The sequence below is a fragment of the Falco rusticolus genome, chromosome W (assembly GCF_015220075.1).
Source record: "Falco rusticolus isolate bFalRus1 chromosome W, bFalRus1.pri, whole genome shotgun sequence".
Taxonomy (NCBI): Eukaryota; Metazoa; Chordata; class Aves; order Falconiformes; family Falconidae; genus Falco; species Falco rusticolus.
Window position 1 is genome coordinate 3,451,002 of NC_051209.1, and position 6,907 is coordinate 3,457,908.

Here is a 6,907-nt window from a genome sequence, read left to right on the forward strand (position 1 = left end):
ACGATTTCCCAGAAAATTAATGAATAGGTATGAGTAGCCTGTATAAAGAAGACACTGAAAAGTCCCCTCGGTGTGCATGACTTTGGTGGAGTGATCCCCCATGCACCCAGCGCTGTCAAATAAAGATAACCTCTGCTCGCTTGTATATTGGTAAAGTAATTCTTCAAATCAGTGGAGACCCTGCAGCCACGCTCTGTCATGCTCCCTGCAGGAATGGGAACTTGATGACACCACACAGCTGATAAGCTGCATAGCAGTTGTCACACGAAGAATCCATGAGATGTCTGTGGCTGAGCCAACCATTGTGGTGAAATTACTTTTCTCAGATGAAATAACCTCATTGTAATACTAACACACACCTCCGTCTCAAAGTTACCTGCCTCCAAGGTACTACTACACCTCACTGGGCACATGATACCAGTTAGTAACAATATGTATGACTAGAGTCTCTCAAACTCCACCTAAATGTGATGGAAATGGACTAGTCCTGGACTGGAATAAGTCCAAAGGGGGAGGGGAGAGTTGTCTAAACTCCTGGATTACCCAACTCTGATTCAGTGTTCACAAAGCTAGGTCAAGCTGACTCACTCTCTAAAGCTGTTATGAATGAAGGGACTAATCAAGGGAGTCAGCCTTGGGGAGCATGAGAAACACAGAACAGAGAGTGAAAAGAAAACCATTATCTAAGTTACACAGAGAGAAGCCTTCAAGTGAGGAAAGTTCTGGCTATGAGAGGAGACAGGCTGATAAGGTGTTGCAATCCACTGCCATCAACAGAAAATTAGTTGAAAATAGGACAAAGATAATTGTGGTAGTGGGAGATTGTGACCTCCAACTCAAATAGCACCGCCCCCCCCGCCCCCCCCCCCCCCCCCCCCGGTAGAGGACAAAACCCTGCTTGAGGAGCATGCGTAGTTAGTAGAGAACTTCAGTAAGTGCTATCTGAGGATGCATACTAATTTCTGAGAATGCATACTAATTTGCATCCTCATTTTGTAATCAATCCTCTGATTATAATCAATCAATTTGTAATCATCCTCTAATTTTGTAATCAATCCTGTGTATGATGAATGAATATGCAATATACTATGAGTATAAAAAGTGGAAAAAGGAGGGTAGAAGGTAGGGTAAGACTCCATTGTAACTTCTGGGATCAGTCAACGGGCTGAACCTGTCTTATCCCCCATAGGGACACATGTTGGGTAAGAACTTTGTCTTATGCATGCTAAATAACTAACTCATACTAGCTGTCATTAGTAATTAAGGTTTTGGTTGTATATAGTTTGGTTGTGTATCATTTCAAGCTTGTTTTTGCAGACAGTCCCTATCACCGGCAATCACAAATCTTGTCACAATTTTATAATAAAGAGTGTTATCCCGTAAACTGTTAATGTGAGTCCTTTGTGGGTGCTAGCAGTTACTGGCAGCGGGTAACATTTAAACAAATAAAGTGGGAAGATCTGCTGAGGGGTCCCCCTTATGCTGTTGGTGTGTTTCCCTGAACAACTCAGTTGAATCACCCTCCGATCCAGCAGGACTGTTCAGTGAAGGGGCCCCATAACGGGACACTGACAGACTGGTTGGGCATAAGGGTCTTGGCTTTCCTGGGGCATTGATAAACAGATCACTTTTGATTTCACCACCATGCTTGAACCTCAGTTCTTGTTTACATAACCAGAAAGACTCAGTCCACAACATATTTATTTCCTCTAATACTTCCCATATTCACAAAAATCAGTTTTCTCAACCATATAGCAAAAGAAAACTCTCATAAATGAGACAAACCAAAACAAGAGGAATCCATTTCAATCTAATAGCTGTCCCATCCTGTCACATTTAAGCATTCAAATAATTTAATTTGATAAAAAGTCATCCCACTACCTAAACAGTAGTTTTCAATACAAATGCAAACTTCAGTAGAGCCTGTAACAAAACAAATTGGGGGGGGGGGGGGGGGGGGGGGAGGGATACTCGAGGGAAACACTCATTATTGAACAACTGAATTCAATATACAATATAACCAAAAAAGCTGAAAAATCTTACTCCAAGAAATAGCAACCAAACATGACGAAGTCATAAACTGCTTATATGACTGACTTAACTTGGGGGGGGGGGGCGGCTGATGACAACATGTGCAAGGTACCTAAGTTTTATATATAAATTTAAACACACAGAGCTCCTGTGTATGTTTGTTTATATAAATGACCGAGAAAAACATTGCTTAGTTTCAACAGACTCTTAACTGCTGTTCTTCCACTTAAAAGAGCATCAGCTATGTGGGATCACCACAGCAGGGATTTTGGAGAGGAAAGAAAGCTCATGTGACCCTGAGAACCTTTTCCCTTAATAAAGGGAGAGTCAACTCACAATTTATGCTTTCATGATTTCTTTGCATTCCTGTCATACAAAAATGAGAAGTTCTCCTTTCCTTCCAGTTCGCCCCATTCCTACAAAAAGGCCAACCTACTAACAGCCAAATTCAGTTTTGTGGAAATCGGCACCTTTCAGAATCTATTTGAAGGAAGCAACACTCAGCATTAACTGCACAAATAAAGATTTTCTGGATCTCTGCTTTCCAGAAAGCATGCATCTTTTACACAAACTATTTAATCTTGTGAATTAAGCTTCGAGTGATGTTTTATTGTGTCACTGGCATTCTACTACAGGATAAGAATAAAAAGTTCATATTTTAAGAAAAAAAAATGAACTCACAGCATTAACAGAAGCATTGTGGTCTTATTTCACATAAACCTAAATCCTTTTTAAGCTGAATTATCAAGTCCACCTAAGTAAAGTCTATTCTATTAGAGATTAATAGTTCTAACAGTTTGAGATTAAAATGCATCCCTAAAAAAATAGCATTACACTTTTGAACAACACTTCAAAATGCTATTTTGCCTCAAACTTTAGTGTTTTAGCTTTCAACAGGAATCAAACCATTCATGCTCTAATACAACTATATTAACTAGTTCAAAAAGATGTTCTTGTATACTAAATTTTAATCCTCACCTTCTGAAAATCCACATGACCAAGGCAAAAAAAAAATTCATGCTTTTGAAATTTCTTACTTCCACTAGCAATAATTAAAACAATCATTCTCTAATGAAGACAAACATACCCATGGAACCCTATTAATCTTTGACTGACAAGTCAAATTAGCATAGACTAGCCTTGTGACTATATCCAAATAGTATCAGAGGTACTATTATAGTAGCACATGCAGATAAGACAAAGCAAATAGTGTTCTTTAAATTTCCCAACTACCTACCTCTCCCATAAGCTTTAACAAAAAATAGCACCCCCACTCAATATAGGTCTCCGAGACTGAATGAATGCTTATTGCCTAGTGGCTTCATCCTCCAGCTAAGCCTGATGCAAGCTTTCAACTAAAAATTAATGATTACCATCCAACAATTAAAATAGAATTCTACAACAGCACAGCATCAGTTGCCACTGAAGTCACTAATAGAGTTTTTTAACACTATTTTAGCAAAATAATATTTATAGTCATAATCCAAATTAATTAGGACCAAAAAAACCCAGCAGTATAGGGTATTAAATAGCAGAACACTAGGAGTATGTGAATCGGGGGTCAAAGCTAAGTTTATACAGTGCTTTTGCTTTCCTATTTTTGGTAATAAATGAAAATAATATGAATTCAAACAGCAAACTACTAGAAAATTCATTTAAAGATCAGTTACGACTACAGGATCGCCATTTCCAAGCTGAGTCCTCCTACATTCATTTAGTAAGGTTAGGTTGCCTTTTTTAAGCCTACAACAGAGACTTCGTTAAAAGCTAAATTCAGGTGAATCACAGGATTTTATTTTACCATTCAAACTACTGATATCCTCATTAAAATGAGATTAGTGATGTATTTTACTTGCCAAATTGTTTAGCTATCTAATTTCAGTCCATTCATTCATTACTCACTCAGTCACTGTCACAGAGCTACTAGAAATACATTGTGAAAACATGGTAGTTTGCAACAGAAAAGAGACATAGCTTTCTACTGTCCAAATTAAATTAGGACAACTCAAAGGAGAATGGCAAGGCCTCAGTTTCAGACAGGGTGAGTGTTTCCTGGAATTCATGAATTCCTACCATATAATGCTACGAAAAATTCTATAGCATAGTGGTGAAAAACAGTAACTTGCACGCTATACTAAACCAATTGTATGCCAGTCATGATACTTCATAACAACTTGCTACCATAAAGTATTTCAAAAAGCATATAACACCTGCATTAATAATTCTATTGTTACTGAGCTGCCTGAAACAAACAGGACAAGTTAACTAATATAAAACAATCCAAACTATTTTTGTTTTACTCAAAGCAAGAATTTTCAGAGTCTAACCAAAATAAAGTTAGCCACATCTAGATTTTCCCCATTTGAACATTACAGGATTAAAAGTTTTATTTAGTATTGATATGATCACGGACACAACTCCCTGACCCAAAAGATTAAGTAGATATAAGAAGGCTCTAAAAGTATATACACATGCATATGTGTAGATATATAAAAAAAATAAAAAAATCTTTTGAAAACATCCACAAGGTACTTAAGTGCAAAATACAGGTGTTCACATGGACTAACAGCTATTAGTTTAGTACTAGTACTGACCAAAGCAGCATCTAAAGTTTTGTGCACATGGTAGCATAGCACATCCTTGAGGGTGTTAGTTTGACACTAAGGAAGCTTGATCTTAGATACTTGATAAGCATTGTGTAACAGATATCTAGGTATCAAAACTTCACATATGTGAACATGTATTTCATTACATTTCCTAAGACACGTTCTTATGATCCATAGTGTTTGCTACTGCACTATTTAGAAATTTAAAAAAAACCCAGAACCAACAAGATTATCTATGCCACCATTTGGATTTCCTGAGTTTAGTTCATATATCCTCCCCCCTCCTTATACCACTAAGTATAAATACTTTTTACCAAGTAACCCATTTGTATTTTGGAATCTAAAACATCCAAGGAAAGTACTTGTAATTGCAAAGTCCTTTTCATTGAGCAGAAATATTCTATAAATAGCCTTCATCATAACAAGTTGAAGCATTACAACCACCTCATTACATTCACTTTAACAAGACTAGTATTTCTTGAGTAGTTAGGACTGAATGAAACCATTTAGTGTACACTTTTTGTCAGTTTAAAAATATGATTACAGCATCTGAAGACAATTGGAGAAAAAGTTCTGTTTCTTTGTCATTTCAATTAACGACATTCTTAATCAATCCTTGCAGTAGTTCTAACTTACCAAAGCATTATTTCTAGTAGTGATATCAATTCAGACATAACCTCCTGAAGCAAAACTTTCAAAGATATGCTTCTCGACTGGTACACACAAGTCTTCTCTTGTTCATTAGTAGATGGTAGAACCAACATATGAAATGAAAGTTTCTGCAGAAATTTTATTTTTAGGAAAGTTAAAAGTTTTTGTCACAGTTTTACATGCCACTACTGTCATAGAGATTATAATTATTATTTGGGACAGGAGGACAACAAACAAGTCAGTTACATAGTTTAGTACACTTGCATCTTCACTTCTCCCTTCCCCTGTAGCTCCACAATGAAACTGACTTTTATAAAATTCTGAATAATTTTGTGTTACATTCAATCACTTCTGAAGCTATAAATGGCACTTAAGGCAAGAATGACTTAAAAAAACCGAGGGTGTAGTCAGACACACCTGTACAGATCCACCCCTCATTTCAAGAGATTAGAGAGAAAACATAACAGAAGAAATAGCCCCTACTAATAGAGGGCTTTGAAGTCAAAGACTAATCTAACAGTTACAGAAAGGTTTTGCAGGTCAAGGACTCTAAATATAAATACTTTTTCACAGAAAAAAGAAACTAGTTTGTGTGCCTTACTACTACTGCCTTTGTATTCCAGCAGTATCTCAGCTATCAAATATCTGCAAACTCGGGTACTCCCTAGGAGGACTACTGCCCGGGAAAGCATACGGCGTGCGTCAAGAGCCAGCTCTTCTGCTGACGGGCACTCACCTGCCTGCCGCACTCTCCCCACAGAGTAGCTGCAGCAGCGCCGCCGCCACAATTCCTCCGATTCCTCCCACCGCTACGGACCCACAAAGCCAAAGGCGGCGTCCCTCAGGGCGGCGTGAAGTAGCAGTCGAGGGGCCCGAGCGCGCATAAGGAGCAGGGGCCCAGCAGCTACCTCTTCCTCATCAGCGAGGGCTTGGACCCTGACCCGTCTCCCCAGCTCCTCATCCCTCCATAGCAGGCTCCAGACAGCTTCGACCGCCTCACCAACTTCTACGCGGGCTCAACCCGTACAGGACACCCACGAGCCCAACACACCCCCTCACTCACTCAGTTCTAACTAACATCCCCACCACCATCTTGCCCACAATGCACACGCAAGCGCAACCGAGGGAACCCCAGCTTCTGCAGTGATGGCGCGCATGCGCAAGGGCATTAACTCCTCTGCTTCCTTCTCTTAGCACACGCTTGCTGCAAGGGGTGGGTCGCAGTGGAGGCGGGGTGAAGGATGTGGTAGGGTGGCTGTTATCCGTCAACTAGTCGCTTTTGCGGCTCCTGGTTATGGTGTAGGGCTGGAGTAGGTGCTGAGTGCGGTGAGATCTTTTTCTTACAGGGAGATCTGGAGGTACACAGACTGTGCTGTGCTGACAGGGCAAAGCTGCCAGACGACGAGAGCCCTAAATAGTAATCAAATAGCAACAGTGTGTACTGGGTCTGGCTGGGATGGAGTTAACTCTCTTCATAGCAGCCTGTATGGTGCTGTGTTTTGGATTTGTGGCTGAAGCAGTGTTGGTAACACACCAGTGTTTTGGCTACTTCTGAATAGTCCTTGCACAGCATCAAAGCTTTCTCTGTTTCTCACTTTACCCACTTCTCTCCCCTGTCC

The 6,907-nt window shown here is 39.7% G+C and overlaps 1 protein-coding gene across 4 annotated transcripts in view; it reads right to left on the minus strand.

The window, feature by feature from the left end:
• The window catches only part of LOC119140641 (adenomatous polyposis coli protein-like), a 34,290-nt gene extending 27,866 nt beyond the window's left edge, over nucleotides 1–6,424 (minus strand). For 3 of the 4 annotated variants that reach the window (XR_005101666.1, XM_037372134.1, XM_037372133.1), the window contains exon 1: nucleotides 6,025–6,424. The gene's annotated coding sequence lies outside the window, so the exon portion shown is untranslated. Of the gene's footprint in view, nucleotides 1–5,273; nucleotides 5,417–6,024 lie in introns of all 4 variants that reach the window. The other variant, XR_005101667.1, reaches the window with a different exon arrangement.
• Between the last annotated feature and the right edge of the window lie 483 nt (nucleotides 6,425–6,907).